Source organism: Haliotis rufescens, unplaced genomic scaffold, assembly GCF_023055435.1.
Source record: "Haliotis rufescens isolate VD_foot unplaced genomic scaffold, xgHalRufe1.0.p SCAF_16, whole genome shotgun sequence".
NCBI lineage: Eukaryota > Metazoa > Mollusca > Gastropoda > Lepetellida > Haliotidae > Haliotis > Haliotis rufescens.
In genome coordinates, this window is record NW_025963846.1 from 24999596 (window position 1) to 25023675 (window position 24080).

General features: G+C 41.8%; 1 protein-coding gene across 2 annotated transcripts in view; it reads left to right on the forward strand.

The window, feature by feature from the left end:
* The window catches only part of LOC124133785, a 78561-nt gene that overhangs the window by 17815 nt on the left and 36666 nt on the right, over positions 1-24080 (forward strand). The gene's annotated exons all lie outside the window — the stretch shown is intronic.

Consider the following 24080-nt stretch of genomic DNA (forward strand, 5'->3'; position numbering starts at 1 on the left):
GCAATAGGTTCGTTTTCGTTAAGAAATATTTATATATTTTTGAGATATAAATTATATAAATGCGTCTTGAACAGGGGTGTTTGTAAATGGATTAATTATATGAGAGTTAAATCAATTTATGTTAAAAAACAATGATTATTATTTCTGAGTTATTCAGCAAACAATATAAATAATAACTCGGTCTTTTTTCTTTTTTAATAAATATGTGATGTTATTTGTGGTTTTGGAAATGTTGAATAATATAGAAATTCTTTTCAAGCATAGGAGGTAGTTTCAGCAAGCTTGTTGGGTGATCATGGTCCGAAACTACACTCGATGTTTGCATCGAGGCTTTAAAGACCAGCACATTGAACATCACTCGCGTACACAGAGTATGCATGTGTGTTACTATACGACAACACCCCGACAACAGTATGCCAAAGCACAATACAGTAAGCTGACAGAACGACACAGCAAATACAGCTGATGAAACATCACAAAAATTACGTGGGCATTATAGGCACAGGAACAGCAGAGAACGCTACTGAACACACCATGAGTGGTATGACACATCATATCACCAGTATGACGATGTGTGTGTACAGTATGACGATGTGTGTGAACAGTATGACGATTCGTGTGAACAGTATGACGATGTGTGTGTACAGTATGACGATGTGTGTGAACAGTATGACGATGTGTTTGTACAGTATGACGATGTGTGTGTACAGTTTGACGATGTGTGTACAGTATGACGATGTATGTGTAAAGCATGACGATGTGTGTGTACAGTATGACATGTGTGTACAGTTTGACGATGTGTGTCCAGTATGACGATGTGTGTGTACAGTATGACGATGTACGTGTACAGTATGACGTGTGTGTACAGTATGACGATGTACGTGTACAGTATGACGATGTACGTGTACAGTATGACGATGTGTGTGTACAGTATGACGATGTACGTGTACAGTATGACGATGTGTGTGTACAGTATGACGATGTACGTGTACAGTATGACTTTGGACGTGTACAGTATGACGATGTGTGTGTACAGTATGACGATGTACGTGTACAGTATGACGATGTACGTGTACAGTATGACGATGTGTGTGTACAGTATGACGATGTACGTGTACAGTATGACGATGTGTGTGTACAGTATGACGATGTACGTGTACAGTATGACGATGTGTGTGTACAGTATGACGATGTACGTGTACAGTATGACTTTGGACGTGTACAGTATGACGATGTGTGTGTACAGTATGACGATGTACGTGTACAGTATGACGATGTGTGTGTACAGTATGACGATGTACGTGTACAGTATGACGATGTACGTGTACAGTATGACGATGTGTGTGTTCAGTATGACGATGTGTGTGTGTACAGTATGACGACGTGTGTGTACAGTATGACGATGTGTGTGTACAGTATGACGATGTGTGTGTACAGTATGACGATGTACGTGTACAGTATGACGATGTGTGTGTACAGTATGACGATGTACGTGTACAGTATGACTTTGGACGTGTACAGTATGACTTTGGACGTGTACAGTATGACGATGTGTGTGTACAGTATGACGATGTACGTGTACAGTATGACGATGTGTGTGTACAGTATGACACACAAGATCAGTATCACAAAACATTGCGACAAACCCTATGACCAAATTGTTATGACAGAATGTACAGAACATTGCATATAGTCGTACAACCTACCCATTACACATCCACACACGATGACCAAGGGTCAAACACAATGACCAGATGACCACGCTTCGCTAGCCTCCTTAAATCGCCGTATTAACCACCACATGGCCAAAATGTCCACATTCAAGACGATTAACATAAGCCATTACATCGAAGTTAAGCCGTAGAGGATACCCTATATCTCCTTACAGAGCTAAGCATCTGGTAATGCTTGATGTATAGGCGGTGTCAGTTATGGGAAATAATCCTTTAAAGGAGGCAACGCAACCAGCCATGGACACAGGGAGCAAATGTTCCATGACAAGGCCGAGTTTACTCACAATAATGGGCTAGTGGGGGTTAGTTGTTCATTACCAAGGCATGAATATTTAATGAGTGGACCGTCAAAGCATTTCGGACCACCGTTGGCGCGTAGTCTACTCGATACAGTAGAGAAAGTAGGGAGACAAAGTAACCATATTGTGCCACTATTTTATGACAGGGCCCGCTCGGTGGGAGTCTTTATATTGACAGTTTATGATAATTAGTGACGACTTTATTTCAGTCGAGCTGATACAAAAAGTTAATTTCAACATCTGTTGATGTCGATGTCTTTAAGAGAGGTATTCTCCACGCTATTGTGACCAATTTGAGCCAAGGCCTGGACTCATTTAGAAAACGCCCATTTGATATTCGGGTGCGGGGCGGGTGACAAAATAGATTTGTGCCAAATTAAGATGGAGAATATTATTTGACGTCATTTCCAAAACAATATATTGTTCGCTGAACCTGCTGGAAAGGATATCCTAAATTTAAAACATGTTGTGTAAAAACTTAAATTTAACGAAATAAAATGCGTGTTTTGAAGCAGTGCCCGAAAGATGTTTCCTACAACTCCATGTCCCTAAGTACCATGTATAAAACTGAGACATATTCTCTGTTTATTTGGGGTAAGCATTAACTAAACGCTGTGTTATTTGACAAGCGAACTTCTACACCAGAAAAAAATCAGCCTCGATTATCAGCCGAAAAAAATTCTATTCGGCTTAAGATTAAAAAAAAGGTTGTGACTGAAAATCAGTGATGACACCAAACGTTCGCGAAAAGGGTAAGCATGTCCTGCCCTACCGGCAGAACCCGCCACTAACATTTGGCGTTAATTTGCATTAGAAAGTAATCGTTTGTTTGTCTGCGCCACACAGCAGTACTCCGCCCTTACGACTGCGCTTTGACCAGAAACCTAGTTTTGTTTGTTTGTTTATTGTTTAACGCCGCAATCAGCAATTTTTCAGCTATATGACGGCGGTCTGTAAATAATCAAGTCCGGACCAGACACACCAGTGATTGATATCATGAGCATCGATCCACGTAAATTGGATACGATGACATGCATCAACCAAGTCAGCGAGCCTGAACACCCGACCCCGTTAGTCGCCTTTTACGACAAGCATAGTCGCCCTTTACGGCAAGCATGGCCACCTCTTACGGCAAGCAAGGGTTGCCGAAGACCTATTATAACCCAGATCTTCACGATTTTGTTTAAACTAGAAACAAATATGTTTGAGAGATGTTTGAAAGACCAGAAAAGAAAAGTACTAGATCTGTCCACTGATCCATTCAAAGCCGCTCTATCGAACAACGCGTGATTGTGTACTCGGCGACCTTCGGGTAGTATACATCGTCACACTTCGGTTCTAAAACTAACATTTAGAGTGGTTAGATGGGCTTTCATACTCCACACAGCGACATAACGTAGGCGGTTGATTGCTAGTCGTATAGTGCCTGCAGTGTTTGGAGTCTATATAAAACCGGAAGATCAACGAACGCGATAATCCGTGCAGCGATATGTATAGATCTCTTGACCAGGGAGGGCGATCGATTGAAAGCGAATAGAAATGAAAGATTTAAGAGGGTGATTAACACACAATGGTGACGATTAAAATCAACATTGGGTCTAATTAGAGTGATGTTTCTACTCCACACAGCAACGAAGCGTACCATGATCAAAGTATCGTATATATGGCGTGAGGTGTGTGGAGTCTAGCGAGAATTTACAATCTCGTTCCAATACATGATCTTAACCTGATTATAACGCAACCAGTGACAGCAATAATCTTCTCTCCAGAGTTCGAACAAAAAATAAATTACAGTTGAAACTCGAACGTTATTAACTCGATATATGGTTTAAGACGATGGAATCTAACGATCCCGATAGAATTCGATCTACGCTTGTCTCGAAGAACGGATATCTCGAGCATGGACTTCGAGATAACAAGGTATCACTGAATGTCGATTTTCGCATCAACTAATTCATTCAAACAAACTTACATGTATCATAAAAGAACTATGATTCATGTCAAAGATAAAAATACATGAAGTGCATTTGTTGTCACATTTTAGGTGTAGTATTAGTCGAACTATAAATAAACTATAATATAATTTCTTTACTATTACTTGGATACTACCTGTGAAGATCCGGGGTAGAATAGTTCTTCAGCAACACATTCTTGCGATAAAAGGCGACTATGCTTATTGTAAGAGGCGACTAACGGATTCGGGTGGTCAGGCTCGCTGACTTGGTTGATTCATGTCATCGATCCCTATTGCGTGGATCCATGCTCATGATATCAATCACTGGATTGTCTGGTCCAGACTTGATTATTTAGTTGAAATATTGCTGAGTGCGGCGTTAAACAACAAACAAACAAACAAACAAACAAAAACCTGCCTACTGCCCACAGGGACAAGTTGGATAAAACCAGTAAGTTGATGTAGGGCCTGAGACTCAAATATTCCATAAACTTAGTTTCTATATTTTATAATATTGTTCATGGCACTTTCGTGATTTCCCCCGTATGCCCTTCCCCTCAAATCGGAGATAATCAGTTTATTATTGAATAATATTTCTTAAATATTACAATTACAACATCGCTGTAATATTAGCCTAATATTGCCACATTTTCGCATTGTCTCTGCATTTGTTGTTGTTGTTGTTGTTTAAGGTCTAAACAAAAAAATGATGAAAACCACAAAATTTAATTTACACTGATCTCGCCTGATAACCAAATGATGTATTTAGTTAGATATATTGTGTGGAGTCCATTTCTGGTGTCCCCCGCCGTGATATTGCTGGAATATTGCTAAAAGCGGCGTAAAACCACACTCACTCACTAGTTAGATATGTTATTTTAAGTCAACAGGATTTGTATGCTTAAAAAAAGCGGAGGACACTTGCTCTCCCAAACAACCCCCACCCTACCCTCCTCCCAAACCCCAAAGTTTGTGTCTGCGTGTGCAACAGCGTTCCTTATCACACGTTGTGCCTTGTAGCCGATCCTTAACCTTTTAATAATTTGGAATATAATGCCGCAGAACGCTCGTTTGACATGTGATATCGTGTATTCTCACAGCCGGTAAGTGCTTCCAAGCGGTCTTCCTGTCCACTGTTATATTACCACTCGGACTGACCGATCGAATAAATGACCATAACTAGGTCACCCGCACGTGTCCCCAGAGGTCTGCTGATTGGCTGATTGGGCCCCCTGTGACCTCTGGTGGACATATGCAATACGTTTCCTACAGAACAATGCGGTGTAATCTATAACGTGACCGACAGGGTGTCGGATTCTGTTAGCGTTGCAAACAATACAGTCGACTCCATTGTGGAGCATATATTTGCCAGAGATACTGGCACACATTTCTGATGGTAGGGATCGATCTGGACCTAAGATGGCGTATTAGTAGCTGGCATCCCGCGGAAGGAGTATTCGCACAAGTATTGTGAAGATTGTTATTTGGCTTGGTCCTGGATCTGGGACATCTTTGCTTGGATAGCAAGTGTGATATTCAAACATTGATATAATTATTTATTGTGTAGTTGACAGTTAGTAAGCATGATCTATCAGTGAAATAGATGGATGATGATGATAATGATGATGATGACGACGACGATGACGACGACGATGACGACGATGGTGATGATGATGATGATGATTAAGCCTTTTTGATTACTTATATCATCTGAAGTAAATTCCTCAATTTTTAAGGGAAGATTTGTTTCAAGGTCAAATGCACATTTCTCTTACTGTAGCATAGACGTATGCCAAGAACAGGACCCTGGCTTGTCACGCTGAATACCGAGTTCGATTCCCAACGCGGTGTCCCCCGCCGTGATATTTGTAAAACAAGGTTGATCCCCAAGGAACGGTACCACTCGCTGGACAACATTTGTGGATCTATAGCAGAATACCCCTTTACTTGAAACTTGACAATTGTGTACTGTATACTGGCGGACATTGGTCCACGTACATCTAACACAATGTTTATATCGCTTTAATATAAACCTCTACTTGAAACTTGATAATTATATACTATATACTGGTGGACATTAGTATACGCAGATTTAACGTCACATTTATATCGTATTCATATACCCCTCTCCTTGAAACTTGAAAATTATATGCTGTATACAGGTATACGCAGATTTAATGCTATGTTTATTTCGCATCAATATACCCCTCTACTTGAAACTTGATAATTATATAACTGTATTACTGGCGGAAAATGGTATACGCAGATTTAATATCACATTTATATCGTATCCATTCCCCCTCTCCTTGAAACTTGAAAATTATATGCTGTATACAGGTATACGCAGATTTAATGCTATGTGTATGTCGCATTGATATACCCCTCCTTGAAACTCTGAATGTACTGTCTACTAGGTGAGGTGAGGTGAGGTGAAATGGGGTTTAACGTCGCGTCCAGGATTATTGCACTTACATAGCGACGTGCATGTACGTGTGTGTGTTTGTGTGACTGCTTGTACTAGTCCGGACTGACGCCGGTTTATAGTACTAGCTCACTGAGATACCATGCCGCAGTTTAACATGAATACCCCACTCAGACACAGTATTCTGACTCCGAGCCGACCAGTCCTTGTTTTAGCCCCTTAATGCCGAGGGCCAGACAGGGTAACAACAAGTACCATCTTTTAACGTCTTTTGGTATGACGCGGCCGGGGATCGAACCCCGGACCTTCCGCTCTCCGGGCGGACGCTCTACCACTAGACCACGGAGGCGGTCGTACTGTCTATACTAACGGACATTGGCAACCACATAATTAACACCTTTTCTCTGACTACCCTATTGCTCAGCGTGTGATAATAACCATGTTCTTCCATACCACGTCTATATACATCATCAAGTTTGTTAAGCAGTAAGAACTATCTCGTATTACCCTCTTGACCTCTACAAAGGGCGCCGTAGACTGTGCCCGCGTCTAACAGAATACCAAATATCTTCCAGTACACTACTATAACGAACTGGTAGCCAGCGGAGCGGAAGCTATCATTGGTAAGCTTTGTACGTATCAGATTATTATACCGACTTGTCACTATCAGGTAATGAACTTGATCCACCCCAGCGTATAGAACACACACAATGGAGAGAAGGGTTAAGGTCAGCACTATGAGAATTAACACAATGCTTGTGTTATTGACAAGGTAGATGAGCCCGTTGCTATCTAGGTTCTTTAATGAGAGATTTATTCAGCATAGTTTGAGCAGGTGTATGTACTTATCCAAATCAGTGAAGCAAATTTTATATTATTATGCATCTAATTTAATTTCTTGAAATATCTATACAATTTTGCTCAATATGGTTCATTTATTTTATTTTTTATCATATCAATTTTGTCAAATTGATTTTTTTTTATTTCAAGTAATTATTATCATATTTTTAATTATTATCTGAGTTTGTCATAATTGAGCTGATTCTGGTTTTTATGCAAATTGTGTGAGTGGCGGCGGTACCGGGTGAAGCAGAATATGCTTACCCCTATGTGTGAGTGGCGGCGGTACCGGGTGAAGCAGAACATGCTTACCCTTATCTCGAACACCTGGTGTCATCACTTCTTTTCAGTGATCATTTCATACAATTTTCACCGTTGTTTTGACATTTACGCCCAATGAAATTTGTTTCGTCGGATAATCGAAACTGTATTTTTTGCGTTCACGTTTACATGTTCAATTAAAAACGTGATGAATATTGCAGTGTTTTGTAAATCGCAAGTGTATCACAATGCGATATGTATACCGGTACGTTTTTCACGATACAATGTCCACGATAACACAAGCCGATTTTTTTCTTCGATATCTTTTTAATATCATAGTTTGCAATTATAACAAAATTATTTTAAACTTATTTCCCTGTGTAACACAAATACATGAAGAAATGCTTCATATGATAAATTCAACAATTACCAGTGCGTGTTGTAAACAGTCTGACGTGGAAATAACTACGAGAAATTATAAAATGATACGTAATGATAGGTAATGACGCTTATCGTGTCTAGTATTGGTGAAAATCGTTGGGTATTGGTTAAACATTTCGGTTTGCAGTTTTGAAATCCGTAGCCATAATTCACAATAAGAAAATCGAATATAAATAGTTTGAAATTATTTTAATTTTCCAGAGCGCTGTCGCTTTGATTGTGAAGACAACTATTACATCTAAAAAAGATACAGTTATTTTTTTAATAATACTTGATCCAATGAATAGAAAACAAAAAGCATGTACCCCAAAGTTAGCATTTCTTAACAGAACAAAATACATACGCACATTGTCCTAGAATAACCATCTATCTTCTTTATGCCAAATATACTTAAAACATATTGAGCTACATGAATTAATTTTACATTCTTCTCAAACTATCCAAGATGATTTGGTAGCAGATTATAATCCAAATATAAAATTTAAGAAAAGACCTTGACGTACCAGTGGCAATGCCAAAATGGATAAAAATTATAGCACAAAAATTACTGTATGCAATTTAATAAAAATCATGTTTGATGTATGTTAATATATGTTACATTGCTACTTGAGATTAGCGTTTCCCAGTGCGCATAGATTGATAAAAAACATTTCGTCTAGTGAAGCCTTTGGTTTGCCCGTAATAAGATAAGCCGTACAATAGACGGCCAAAGCCATGCACATGTTCCCGTCAAACAATGCAGTTGGATAAAAATCGATAAAAGATTATTGACACATTCACACAGCATAATAGATCAGGGCCTACACATTGTGTGGGGAGCTTTTTGTACCAACTTAACCAGACTACAATTGTTGTTTATAGGATAAACACGAACTAAGAAAGCGACTGATGGAACACTATTCATTATCAAAGAATATTATTGTTATCTAATGTGCAAAATAGATCGGTTCGGTCAGCAAGGTTGAATAAATAACATGAACATTATTATACACGTTAATAGGTATGGAATACTATGAACTAGCTGGATTGTTCAGATGAACACTTGACATGCCTTTGCATGTGTTTGTTGCTGTGAAACCGATGTGGCAGGATACGCTCACGTTTAGCGAACACCTGGTATTATCATTAATTGATAGTGATTCATAAACACATGCTTATGATGTAGTTGGACTCGTAAAATGGACTCTGCTTTTAGCGGAGATTTCCTATGATAATGGAAATGGTTTTGTCGCTTTCATTTTTCTAGTGTAAATTCTGAGGGTTTGCACCGCGACAATCAGTATATTAAGTTCGCCCAGCAGAGGTTATCGGTTCCCACGACATCGTAATATTCCGAGGGTTGACAGCGGGTACTTTACCCCTTTCATTTACCAAGAATTGTATGTACTTCGTTGATAAAGGGAGGTGAGGTGAGGTGAGGTGAGGTGAAATGGGATTTAACGTCGCGTCCAAGATAATTGCAGCTGGCGACGTGCATGCACGTGTATGTGTATGTGGCTGCTTGTACTAGTTCTGACTGATGCCGATTTATAGTGCTAGCCCACTGAGATACCATGCGCAGTTTAACATGAATACCCCACTCAGACACTGTATACTGACTCCGAGCCGACCAGTCCTTGTTTTAGCCCCTTAATACCTAGCGCCAGGCAGGGTAACAACAAGTACCATCTTTTAACGTCTTTTGGTTGCCGGGGATCGGTTTTTGGTATGACGCTCCAGGCAGACGCTCGTCCCACTAGTCCACGGAAGCGGTCACGTACTTCGTAACGACAAGCAGCTATATTCTAGGTACTTAGTTAGATACCTTTTCGGAAGCCGTACGGGGCGGTCGGGTAGCCTAGTGGTTAAAGCATTCGCTCGTCACGCCGAAGACCCGGGTTCGATTCCCGACATGGGTACAATGTGTGAAGTCCATTTCTGGTGTCCATCGCCGTGATATTGCTGGAATATTGCTAAAAGCGGCGTAAAACCAAACTCACTCACTCACTCACTCACTCACACACTCACTCACTCACTCACTCAGAAGCCGTACATGGATACATGGATTCTCAACGCAACTGACACCCCTCCATGACGTCGGAGGGGTATTCACAGTGGCTGTTATATGGACTTACTCTCACGCACTGTTTAGAACTACGTTTCGCAAGTCGTAAATTTAATGTATGGTTCCTACCTTACATGCAAAGTACTTGAACATTATTGGTCAATGGCGTTTTGATAAACCGTAAAACCTAAAAAAATATGCACTGCCGTCATGGCAACATACACACGGCGGTATGATAAAGCCGTCGTGGTCTTATCTCTGGGGGAATACGGTTTGAATTACTCTCTGTGTACGTACAACCGTGTACCCCTCGCCTGTCCCTCGTAGCTATGCTTGTCATAAGAGGCGACAAACGGTATCGGTCGGTCAGGCTCGTTGCCTTGGTTGATCCATGTCATCGATCCCAATTGCGTGGATCGATGGTCATGATAGTAATCACTGGATTGTCTGGTTCAGACTCGATTTTTTTACAGACCGCCGTCATATAGCTGGAATATTGCTGAGTGCGGCGTTAAACAACAAACTAACCAATCAACCAATCCCTCATAGCTACGACCAAGCCTATTGTCATCAACCGCGGCAGTAGGGTAGCCTAGTGGTTAAAGGGTTGGCTCGTCTCGCCGAAGATCCTGGTCGATTCTCATGGATTTAATGTGTGAAACCCATTCTCCGGCGTCCCCTGCCGTGATATTGCTGGAATATTGCTAAAAGCGGCGTAAAACTATATTCACTCACTTGGTTTATACCGCGGCTTCCTACTCAACGTTACAGAGTATATATTGGTGATGTCACTTTCTCAACTGTACTGTTTAGTTTACACATATCTTTTTCACGCAAGTGAAATGAATTGGGAACAAATTCAAACCAAGAAAACCCCTCCCTTTAATATAGACAATTACATTATGAAACAAAACAAAAACTGAAAAAAAGATGTGTGATGGTCAAAGGATGCTATATATAACGAGGTTCAGAGCGTAGTCGTGTCTACATAGTGATGCACAGATATCAGTATCAGCCCATTTTCCTTTGACCTTTCCTGGCGTCCCCCGCTGTGATATTGCTGGAATATTGCTAAAAACGGCGTAAAACCATACTCACTCATGGTGGTCAGATCTGACATGCATTGAGGTGAGGTGAGGTGAAATGGGGTTTAACGTCGCGGCCAAGATTATTGCACTTATATAGCGACGTGCATGTACGTGTGTGTCTGGCTGCTTGTACTAGTCCGGACTGATGCCGATTTATAGTGCTAGCTCACTGAGGTACCATGCCGCAGTTTAACATGAATACCCCACTCAGACACAGTATACTGACTCCAAGCCAACCAGTTCTTGTTTTAGCCCCTTAATGCCGAGCGCCAGACAGGGTTACAACAAGTACCATCTTTTAACGTCTTTTGGTATGACGCGGTCGGGGATCGAACCCCGGACCTTCCGCTCTCCGGGCGGACGCTCTACCATTAGACCACGGAGGCGGTCCTGACATGCGTTGAAGGCGCATCGGTGAAGTAACCTCGACTCTATGATCAACACTATCGTAAATATATATGAACAAGTTTTTTCTTTGTTGATTAAAACATATTCAACATACAATTTGAAATCAATAGTGGTAAACATTTTCGCAGGAGTTTCCACAAGCACATGACGGGTAAACATGAAATGTACTGTTTCCACACAGCACGTGCACTAGTGGTCTTGACTCGCATTGAAGATGCGCTGCGCAGCTCGTCCACAGCAAAACAAAGCGTGTAGGTCTTTTTTCAGCGAGAGCAACCCCCACTAATGTAATGTCAATTAGGGAGACATCAAAATGTTCGTACAGTCAAGAAGGGATTGTTAGCTTCTTGCTGCCTTGTTCCACTGGGGATAATAGGGATACCAATTTAATTTAATTTAATTTAATTTAATTTAATTTATCCCACAGAAATACATCATTATTAATGCATTCTTCTCGCGCATTTCTTTTTATACATCATGCGGTACAAAATGTTCAGTGGATCTCCTGTAATTCACTACATTCATTAAAAACTACAGTATAAATGTAAAATATAATTGTTTCTCCTTTCCTTTCTCCTTGGAAATATATTTTTCTGAACTGCCACTGTGAATGTGGGATCAAAAGAAACTCTGACGAGCCGCAAAGAGCTACTTCAGAGTGTGGCTACTACTACTACTTATACTGCTGCTGCCACTACTACTACTACTACTTCTTCTTCTACTACTACTACTGCTGCTGCTGCTGCTGCTGCTACTACTACTACTACTACTACTACTACTACTGCTACTACGACTACTACTACTGCTGCTACCACAACTACTACTTCTTCTTCTACTACTACTACTACTGCTACTACTACTACTACTGCTGCTGCTACTACTACTACTTCTTCTTCTACTACTACTACTACTACTACTACTACTACTACTACTACTGCTACTACTACTACTACTACCCTGTATTGCCTCTATTACTATGTATTATTCGACCACCTCCGTGGTCTAGTGGTGGAGCGTCCGCCCGGATAGCGGGAGGTTCGGGGTTCGATCCACGACCGCGTTATACCAAAACACGTTAAAAGATGGTACTTATTACCCTGCCTGGCGCTCGGCATTTAGGGGCTAAACCAAGGACTGGTCGGCTCTAGCACTATAAAATAGGCGTTGGTCCGGACTAGTACAAGCAGCCACACACACATAAACACGTGCATGCACGTCGCTATGTAAGTGCAATAATCTTGGACGCGACGTTAAACTCATTTCACCTCACCTTACCTATGAATTAATCGTTGAATTCAGATTAACCATAGGAATTCATATTTACCATACAAACTAATGTATAGCGAGAGCAAACTCAATATGATTTCCAAGACCATCCTTATAGATCGCGTGTGCAATCTTATTCGACGGTGTCACACTTACAAGCATCTAACACAAAAAAACACACAACATGGACTTAACGACCTGGTGTGTTTTATAAAGGACGGTCTTTTGTTTTTAATAGAGCTGCTGGCTTTGGATTGAAACGCACCGTGTGACCTACGATAGTATCGATCCGAGTCCCCAGCGTATGAATATCACCTCCTAAGATATCACCGCCGTGTCTATGACGCGGAGATTCCACGTGGGGGAACTGATACGACGTGATATGATTCTCTCGGCTCATATCAAACTGCAACAGGGGTGTATGATTTCACAAAAAATGTCTAAAGGTTGAAATCTTTATCTAATGATTTGACTGTAGCATAGTCCGATTGTGCAGATTCATTGTTGCTTACTGGGTGTTCCTCGGATCAATGATCTGTTTTGGACAAATTACGACAGTTGTTTTTCATGGCAGTTCTTGAGAGGTCTGTTTTCAATATACACCCTGAAAGACAAGTTATTGAAACAAGGTATGCGAAGTGAGTTACTTTAGTAATTTTAGTAATTTTTAGTAATTTAGTAATAATGCTTTAGTTCGTATGGTATTCTTTCTGTTGTTTCGGGTGAGGTGAAATGGGGTTTAACCTCGCGTCCATGATTATTGCACTTATATAGCGACGTGTGTGTGTGTGTGTGTGTGCGTGCGTGCGTGTGTGTGTGTGGGTGCGTGTGTGTGTGCGCGTGCGTGCGTGTGTGTGTGTGTGTGTGTGTGCTTGTACTAGTCAGGGCTAATGCCGATTTATAGTGCTAGTCCACTGAAATACCATGCCGCAGTTTGACATGAATACCCTACTCATACAATATACTGACTCCGAGCCGACAAGTCCATGTTTTAGCCCCCTAATGCCTAGCGCCAGACAGGGTAACAACAAGTACCATCTTTTAACGTCTTTTGGTATGACGCGGTCGCTCCCCACGAACAACGGCGGCGGTCTGTTGTTTTAAACTTAACATTGTATTAGACATTAATGTCTTACTGGGTTGAATGTTGTTACATTAACATAGAATAAACCTACCAAACACATTTACAAACACTATACTAGCAATGAATCATGAAGTACAGAATAGATAGGTACATACAATATATACAGACTTTTTATTTTCAAAACTGATAATATACTTACATATAATTATCCTTACAAATATTTTATTGTCAACAGTGGGTTACCATTAAAATCATGTGTAGTTTAACAGATACTTTTTCATGAACTATATAGTTTTCAAACCAGGATAACTGCACATTTTTACAAAATTCACATTTTAATTTAAAAAAAGAGAAGGTTGATCTTATATATGCATAACGATAAACCGTTTGATGAATATGTAGTCAGGAACACATGTCACGTGTAGCAGGGCGTGGAGTCATCCCTCAGATGACATCCTTACCTTGTCAGTTTGCTGACGGGGTTAACCTCTTTGGTCATGTGGACAAGGCGTCCGACCTGTGATCAGAAGGTCCGTGGTTCGAATCCCATCACGGGACTCGGAAATTTTATGGCCGCTACATTGGCGCCCAACGTGGGGCTGAGCACGTTCATATTAAATTTGAGCAAAATAAGCCTCAGTACCCTACTATGCGGCCCGGAACGTACCTTCTGTTGACGGGGGAGTATGTAGCAGGGCGTGGAGTCATCCCATAGATGACATCCTTACCTTGTCAGCTTGCTGACGGGGTTAACCTCTTTGGTCATGTGGATAAGGCGTCCGACCTGTGATCAGGAGGTCCGTGGTTCGAATCCCATCACGGGACTCGGACATTTTATGGCCGCTACACACGCAAGCCAGGGTAGAAAGAAGTTATTGCAAGGGAACTCAAAGATTATTAGATTATGTTGAGGTACTATATCGAGGCATCGCTCTAAATATATATAGTTTAACCAATGCAGCTTCCGGAAAAAGTATCATTGTGGTGTCATCTGTAAATTAGAACTGTTTGAAATTCGGTCGTGAGGGACTACTACGCTTAAACCACTTGGCTACCTCATCGCCTCTGTATTCATACGCCACCATGAAAGACATAAATGTTTAAAATATATAATCTCATCCATTGACCCCAGCCGTTTCCCAGATGACAGGAAGTTGCTTAAAGGCGTCTGCTACAGTTGGTGTCTTTGTCCATGCCTTTATCGCTCTCTCTTTTGACCGAAGATTCAGGCTCCAACACCGAGGTGTTTATGAATAATTCACACCTCATTATACCACCTTTTATAACTTGTCCTACTTGCGCGGGTGGTCGATGCGTGAGCAGCTGTTTAAATACAGACCCTGTTCCTTAAGTGTCCACGTGTAGGCGGAAGAGCCAAGGCGCCTTGTCTTCTTGACGCTTCCTACAACATCTTCCACTTGTCATGAAATCTTGACCTTCTGACTTTTATCTGGTGTCAGCTTGGTGCAGCGACTGCGCTACTGGGCTGCGTGTTCAGTTTTACGTCGTATTCAACGATGTGACAGACGTTAGAGTCGGTGTTTACGTCACCATCTTACTTCATTGTGAAGACAGACATTAGAGTCGGTGTTTACGTCACCATCTTACTCCATGGTGAAGACAGACATTAGAGTCGGTGTTTACGTCACCATCTTACTCCATGGTGAAGACAGACGTTAGAGTCGGTGTTTACGTCACTATCTTACTCCATGGTGAAGACAGACATTAGAGTCGGTGTACGTCGCCATCTTACTCCATGGTGAAGACAGACGTTAGAGTCGGTGTACGTCACCATCTTACTCCATGGTGAAGACAGACGTTAGAGTCGGTGTACGTTGCCATCTTACTTCATTGTGACGGCAGACGTTAGAGTCGGTGTGTACGTCACCATCTTACTCCATGGTGAAGACAGACGTTAGAGTCGGTGTGTACGTCACCATCTTACTCCATGGTGAAGACAGACGTTAGAGTCGGCGTACGTCACCATCTTACTCCATGGTGAAGGCAGACGTTAGAGTCGGTGTACGTCGCCATCTTACTCCATGGTGAAGACAGACATTAGAGTCGGTGTACGTCGCCATCTTATTCCATGGTGAAGACAGAAATTAGAGTCGGTGTACGTCACCATCTTATTCCATCGTGAAGACAGACGTTAGAGTCGGTGTACGTCACCATCTTACTCCATGGTGAAGACAGACGTTAGAGTCGGTGTGTACGTCACCATCTTACTCCATGGTGAAGACAGACGTTAGAGTCGGTGTGTACGTCACCATCTTACTCCATGGTGAAGACAGACGTTAGAGTCGGTGTGTACGTCACCATCTTACTCCATGGTGAAGACAGACGTTAGAGTCGGTGTGTACGTCACCATCTTACTCCATTGGTGAAGACAGACGTTAGAGTCGGCGTACGTCACCATCTTACTCCATGGTGAAGACAGACGTTAGAGTCGGTGTGTACGTCACCATCTTACTCCATGGTGAAGACAGACGTTAGAGTCGGTGTGTACGTCACCATCTTACTCCATGGTGAAGACAGACATTAGAGTCGGTGTACGTCACCATCTTATTCCATGGTGAAGACAGACGTTAGAGTCGGTGTACGTCACCATCTTATTCCATGGTGAAGACAGACGTTAGAGCCGGTGTGTACGTCACCATCTTATTCCATGGTGAAGACAGACGTTAGAGTCGGTGTGTACGTCACCATCTTACTCCATGGTGAAGACAGACGTTAGAGTCGGTGTGTACGTCACCATCTTATTCCATGGTGAAGACAGACGTTAGAGTCGGTGTGTACGTCACCATCTTATTCCATGGTGAAGACAGACGTTAGAGTCGGTGTGTACGTCACCATCTTACTCCATGGTGAAGACAGACGTTAGAGTCGGTGTGTACGTCACCATCTTACTCCATGGTGAAGACAGACGTTAGCAACCTGGTTACCACCTTAGGCCAACTTTCACTATTTGCCTGTTTTCTATATATAGTGCAAGCGAGATATTGTGAAAGTGACACCCACTTTGATGCCTGACAACTCGTGTATAAAATACTTCCTATCTACCCCCTCGACATACCAATCTTCACGGTGGAGACATCCTGACCTGGGGGCTCTCTGTTTAATCCGTGGGAGAGTCGGGGTGGGGTGGGGGTGGGGGTAGGGGTGGGGGGCGTTGTTGGGTTGAGGGGTGCATTATGGTGGGTGGAAGGTTAGTGTGAAGCGGCGGGGGACAAACGGGGAGTGGAGTCAAGCTTTGGAACTGGTGACATCGCACTTTCGTTTTCAATGCCACACGTTTTAAGTTTAAATATTTGATTGCACTTTCAGCTTGTTGTGTATATAAATACAGTTAATACCCCTTGTTGGCCTGGCCTATGGATCTGTGTGTGCGATTGAGGACAATGCGTATTAGGGTAATATTTGCGATAGGTCGAAGATGGTAATGTAATGTCAGCTGTCTGCTCAGCTCATCTAATGAGTCATATCTGCAACACCGATGTCGACAGAGAAATGTTTGAAATTAGAGAGAGACGATTGTTTAGACAATTATATAGACAGAAGCTCAGTCTGCGTCTTGCACAGTTCAGTTCTGAATGATAACTTGACAGTCGACCACCTATTGGACAAGTACAATGATAACGTGTATATTTTTTACTATGCGTTGACAATCACTGCGTGTTATGTTCATCTAATGGTCAGAATGTTGTGTTCGAATCTGAGTGGATTGTGAGCGTTGTTCGTTGTGCGTTGTATGTTGTGCGTTGTGCATTGTTGCTGGTGCGTTGTTTGATGTGCATTGTTCGTTGTGCGTTGTACGTTGTGCATTGTTCGTTGTGCATTGTTCGTTGTGCGTTGTACGTTGTGTGTTGTATGTTGTGCGTTGTTCGTTGTGCATTGTTCGCTGTACGTTGTGTGTTGTTCGTTGTGCATTGTTCGTTGTGCGTTGTGCTTTGTATGTTATGTGTTGTTCGTTGTGCATTGTTCGTTGTACATTGTTCGTTGTACGTTGTGCGTTGTGCGTTGTGCGTTGTACGTTGTATGTTGTACGTTGTTCGTTGTGCATTGTTCGTTGTGCATTGTTCGTTGTACGTTGTGTGTTGTGCATTGTTCGTTGTGCGTTGTGCGTTGTACGTTGTACGTTGTGCGTTGTTCGTTGTTCGTTGTGCATTGTTCGTTGTGCGTTGTTCTTTGGGCGTTGTACGTTGTGCGTTGTATGTTGTGCGTTCGTTGTGCGTTGTTTGTTGTTCGTTGTGCGTTGTACGTTGTGCTTTGTATGTTGTGTGTTGTTCGTTGTGCATTGTTCGTTGTACTGTGTGCGTTGTACGTTGTATGTTGTACGTTGTTCGTTGTGCATTGTTCGTTGTGCATTGTTCGTTGTACGTTGTGCGTTGTGCGTTGTACGTTGCGTGTTGTGCATTGTTCGTTGTGCGTTGTATGTTGTGCGTTGTTCGTTGTGCATTTTTCGTTGTTCTTTGTGCGTTGTACGTTGTGCGTTGTATGTTGTGCGTTGTGCATTGTTGCTGGTGCGTTGTTTGATGTGCGTTGTTCGTTGCGCGTTGTACGATGTGCGTTGTTCATTGTGCATTTTTCGTTGTACGTTGTGCGTTGTGTTTTATGATTTGTGTTTTGTGTTTGTATATCTGACTCACTGACATGGCCACAACAAACAACGACATGTCTCCATCAAAGCGGCTTCAATTCTTCATCATCAATAACCTCCACCGGGGTCTCGCGGCTTACACGTGCTGTCACCCCGTCCTTCTACCCTCCCCAAATGTGGGAGGACTCCCTGACCCCACCCCACTCTCGCTAACCCAGCCCCTCCCTCTCTTTTAGAAGTCATCCCAGCGTCCCATGCCAGCCGACAACACCAAGGCAATGTCAACGAACTCCAATAATAGCGTGTCAAGTGAAGAGGCTCCGCTCTATTTTGTCAGTAAATTAAAATACGCCTTTCATCTCCAAGTGTCAACGCAGCGCAGCTCAAACTCCTGTTCATATTGTAGAGACACGTTGAGGGGGTGTGTGTGTGTGGGTGGTGGGAGGGGGGGGGGGGGGGGGAGGAGGGGGAGGATCAGCTTTCAATGAACGTATTCACACAAGTGCACCTTCCCCCTTCAGCGTTAACGCTGGAAACAGGCGGGAGACGAGACGCCAAGGCGGCCCGTTGCTTCACACAGAGTGTTATTAATCGTAAAAGTGCATGTCTGCCATGCTGATTTAAAAAACGAGTCTTATTTGAAACCGAAATTGCTGTTAACATGTACATACATGTCACTCCACCCCGGCTCTTTCTAAAGACTTGCTCTGTCAGCTGTTCTTTTAACGTAAATATGCCAATGTGCACGTTTGCAAATTAATCGACAAAAACAATTCGTTTTCTTTACGAATTTAAAAATTTCTTAACAGAAAGTATATTAGGTATCTTATATTTCTATTTCTATTATTATTATTATTATTATTATTATTATTATTATTATTATTATTATTATTATGATTATAATAATTTAAAAATACATTTTACGGTTAACATAAGCGTATCAAATTCCTCTTTTTATTTAACGATCAGAGTACACGGGTTATTAGGTATGAAAATAGTTTATAAATGGATCAGTATAATGTGGACAACCTTTGCGATACAACACGTCACTCTATGATTTTTGTTTGTTTGTTGTTTAACGCCACACTCAGCAATATTCCGCCTATGTGACGGCGGTCTGGACCAGACAATCCAGTGATTCATATCATGAGCATCGTTCTACGCAATTGGGATACGACGGCATACATCAACCAAGTCAGCGAGCCTGACAACCCGATCCCGTTAGTCGCCTCTACCGACAAGCAGCGTAGCTCAAAACCCTGTTCATATTATATAGACATCATCTCTACCCGGTCCGTCACCTTATGAACTAGTTTATAACATATAGCTATAACTCTATTCATTGCATAAAAGCTCTTAATAAACCCACACGCACTGATTTCAACTGTCAATATACAGGTACATAGTTGCATTATGTAAAACTCATGTCTATGTTGAGTGGTTCAAACACGCTGTGTTTGATTCAACTGGCCTCGTGTCGTGTTCCATTAATCCTCGACCGGCCTCCTTGTGTCCAATAACCCCATGCATTGAAAATATTAAAACTGTTCGCTTAACGCCTAAGTGTCAAGTTTAACACTTAACGCACCCCGAACCCGCCGTCCCCAGCAGAGCACAGAGAACCAATATCACCCGGTGTATGGAAAGCTATGTCTATTTATTTATTTGATACAGATAACGTATAATTGGTTTCCAACCGAAATGACATCTCGCAGACCTCCATGTTCAATGTCGCGGCAATTGTTCCATTCTTTCGTCTTTGTATACTATCTTCACGAAGGTGTATTAAAGCAGATCCACATAAAGGTACATGTAATATTATCTATATCAGCGTGTGGGGATATGGTCCGTATAAGTACATCAGGCCAGGGGGACTATTGTCTGCTACCAGAGTCTATAAGCCTATGCAGTTTGACAAGTCAGGCGTTAATGGTTCGCGCTGTTTCCAATTCGCTTCTAAAAAAGTCTGCCTTGAATCAGAATCTCCAACATGAGTTCAAACGACTCTATAAAGTAATAACCCAAGACTGATTTTATGCCTGACCGATTGGTCAAAGCAGGTTGGCGATCTTTTGGCGTTTGATTGGCCCATGTAAAGTGAAATTGGGTCCAGTTGTACCTTGTTTGGATTCCGAGACCATATACATGTTTTGTTTGTTTGTTTGATGTTTAACGCCGCACTCAGCAATATTCCAGCTACATGACCACGGTCTGTAAATAATCGAGTCTGGACCAGACAATCCAGTGACTGACATCATGAGCATCCATCCACCCAATTTGGATACGATGACATGCATCAGTAAGTCAGTGAGCCTGACCACCCGATCCCGTTAGTCGCCTCTTACGACAAGCATAGTCGCCTATTACGGCAAGCATGGGTTGCTGAAGACCTATTCTACCCCGGGTCATCACGGGTCCCATATACATGTACTCCCCGTTGCAACTTTGTGTTGGTACTATAATGTCGGCCCATCCTTTCCCCCATTGTCATATTGAAAACTATAACTTTATACTCAAAATAAAAAGGGTTTTATAATCTAATGTTGTTCGTTATTACAACCGAAGCTTGAAAATGAATATGATTGTATGGGCTTTCGGGACGTGTTCACCCATCCATCTGTGTACATTACAGTGCTCTTGTCTGTCCAGATTAGAGTGAGTGAGTGCGTTGGGTTTAACGTCGCTTTTAACAGTATTCCAGTTATATCACGGCGTGTCAGCTTAATGTGGGAGGAAAGCCCGAAGTGATGCAGGTCTCAGACGTTTACCACTTCGGTGAAACCCACGAGCATGGGTATGGTGCTGACAAACCTAGAAACATAATCGGGGCGAACTGGGATTCGAACCCACAATCATAGATTTCTGGCGTGTTCAAGGGACGCAACTCTGCACAGCGAATCGCGGCGCATTAGAACGTAACTGACCATTGCCCTTCACACAACAGGCGAACCTTTGACCGTTCCTTGGAACATAACTGACCACTGACCTTCACACAACAGGCGAGCCATTGACCATTCCAGGGAAAGTAACTGACCACAGACGAACCTGTATCAGTAAATAAAGCGACAAAACCCTTTCCATGTCCAATTGAAATCTCTGCACGAGCAGAGTCGATAGTACAATTCCGACTATATCAACTGTTTATGATTCACTATCAAATAGTAATGATACCTTGTGTTCGCGAATAGGTGAACGTATCCTGCCCCACCGGTGGGGAAATACCTGTGTCGTAGGATGTTACACTGGACGAAGATGCGCCTGTACCCAGCACGCCACATCATCAAGGGGCGGACAATATATTTTGAAGCCAAAAAACCCCTGGTCTTTCACAAAACACGCTAAATGATAAAACTGTAACTGCCGTTCACTGACCACGCTGGATGCTCTGAAAACTGTGTTGTCAGGTGTGTTTGGCTCCACTGGCGGGGAATCATTTTGTATGTTTTGAAGCGCTGATTGAGAAAGAAAATCCTTTCTTAAACAACACTCCAAGTCCCCTGTGTATTTGTGTACGTATGCTTCTAAACATGGTATAGAGAAGCAAACGTTTCGAGAATTTATTTTTATATCATTATAATTGTGAAAACCGCTTGTAATTATGTGACAGTGATGGACAAGTCAAAAATATAAACGCGATTACGTTTTTGACACAAGCTTCATAAATCTGCGGTTTCGATTACAACTATGAAATTGTATGCATCCCTTTCTCAGTGTATTTATATAATTTATAAAAAGGTGTAATTGATAGTAATAGGCATACAACTTCATTGTTTTAATCCGAACTGTAGGCCTGTACATCAGCTGATGTATTATATGAAGTAACGTTTCGGCAATATCGGCTCCTGCGGTTGTTCAGCGACGTGCAAATAGCTCCGGATAAACGCCATCTCATACCTTGAAATTAATGACAAATTGAATACGAAAAGTACATTTCACGGACTGCACGTGCAATCTGTAACTTCCTTCCATTGACAGCACGTGCAATCTGCCTTCCACGGACAGCACGCGCATCAGACATTCGGAGGACATGACAGCCACACTTGACACAAGGAGCGAGGGCGAGAATATCGCGAGTGTGTAAACAGCAAGGCGAGAAGCTGTGAGCTCAGAGTGTGTAGGTCAGACACATCTATGTCATATACTAAACAATGAATTATATATTTAGGATTAAATCTGCTCCGTTAATTGTTTAGAGTAGAGTGTATCTATCAAATTAACTATATAATAGACTTAATGATTGTTGATGTGTCATTATTACGAAGGGTGAATAAATTGAGAAAAAAAAGATAAAATAATTGTCAAACACAGAAACGACGGGCTGATCAGTTCAAACATTTTATGGTAGAAGTTCAGAGGAATTTACTGAATATGACCGGTCCCATGCTCTGACCTCTACAGAGTGTTTTCAGAAACCCTTACTGACCCGTGAAGATACGGGGTAGAATATATAGGCCTTCAGCAACCCATACTTGCCGTAAAAGGCGACTAACGGGATCGGGTGGTCAGGCTCGCTGACTTGGTTGATACATGTCATTGATCCCAATTGCGTGGATCGATGCTCATGATGTCAATCACTGGATTGACTTGTCCAGACTCGTTTATTTTACAGACCGCCGTTATATAGCTGGAATATTGCTGAGTGCGGCGTTATTAAACAAACAAATAAACAAACAAACAAAACAAAACAGAACCCCTTACTGTCAATGAAAATAGTGTGAGTGGTCGCTGCTATCGATAGGGCAGGACATGCTTATCTTTTTCCGGGAGCACCTGTCATCACTAATTTTCAGTGATCCATTCATATATTTTTCACCGCTATTTCGCCTTCTACGCCAAGTGGAATCTGTTCAACAGATATTCGAAACTGATTATTCTCTGACGTTGACGTTTTAACACACAAAATAGATTTTTTGTATGTGTATATTCAGATCTTTCGCTGTACGAATAATTGAAAACATAATTAGAATTCGCTTGAATTTCACAGTCAATACCTACAGCAACGAGTATCGTTCAAACTGCCTGCTTCTTTTTATTTACAAAAAAAATCATATCTGCTGGGTTGTATAATCCCCAGGGAGCTGAGAATAATGAAAGTTGAGTGCACACTGATCCAACTTGGTTAGTAATAATGTAACCTCTTGAATATTCACTTGGTGAATTAATAGTGCACTATAAATGGACTTATGGATGATTATTATTATAATAAAAATAAAAATGATGATGATGATGATGATTAGGATATTATTATTATTATTAGTCAATTCTTTAGAAGAGGATTAATAAAATAAAATAATTCTTTTCCGATCGACATATAAAAAAAACACGTGTTTGTTACTGGTTACACGTTTGATTTGCGGCAGCGTTTTCACCGGTGTGTAAGGCTATAAAGTGGGCCAAAGACCCACAGTCTGGTGTCCATTTCCAGGCTAGGTCTAGACAACTGTCATTATAGCGCTATGTATAAAACTGACATTGCCTCCGTGTAATTAGGCCGCAAGCTACCATTGGCTCTAAGATCGATATACATGACAGAATTGAAAAAGCAGACAACCAGAATTTATTTGAACGGCTTGAACCAAACTTGCTAGGACAGCCAATAGACCTCTTTAAAGATAGACATAGGTAGGGTATCACTGTTCA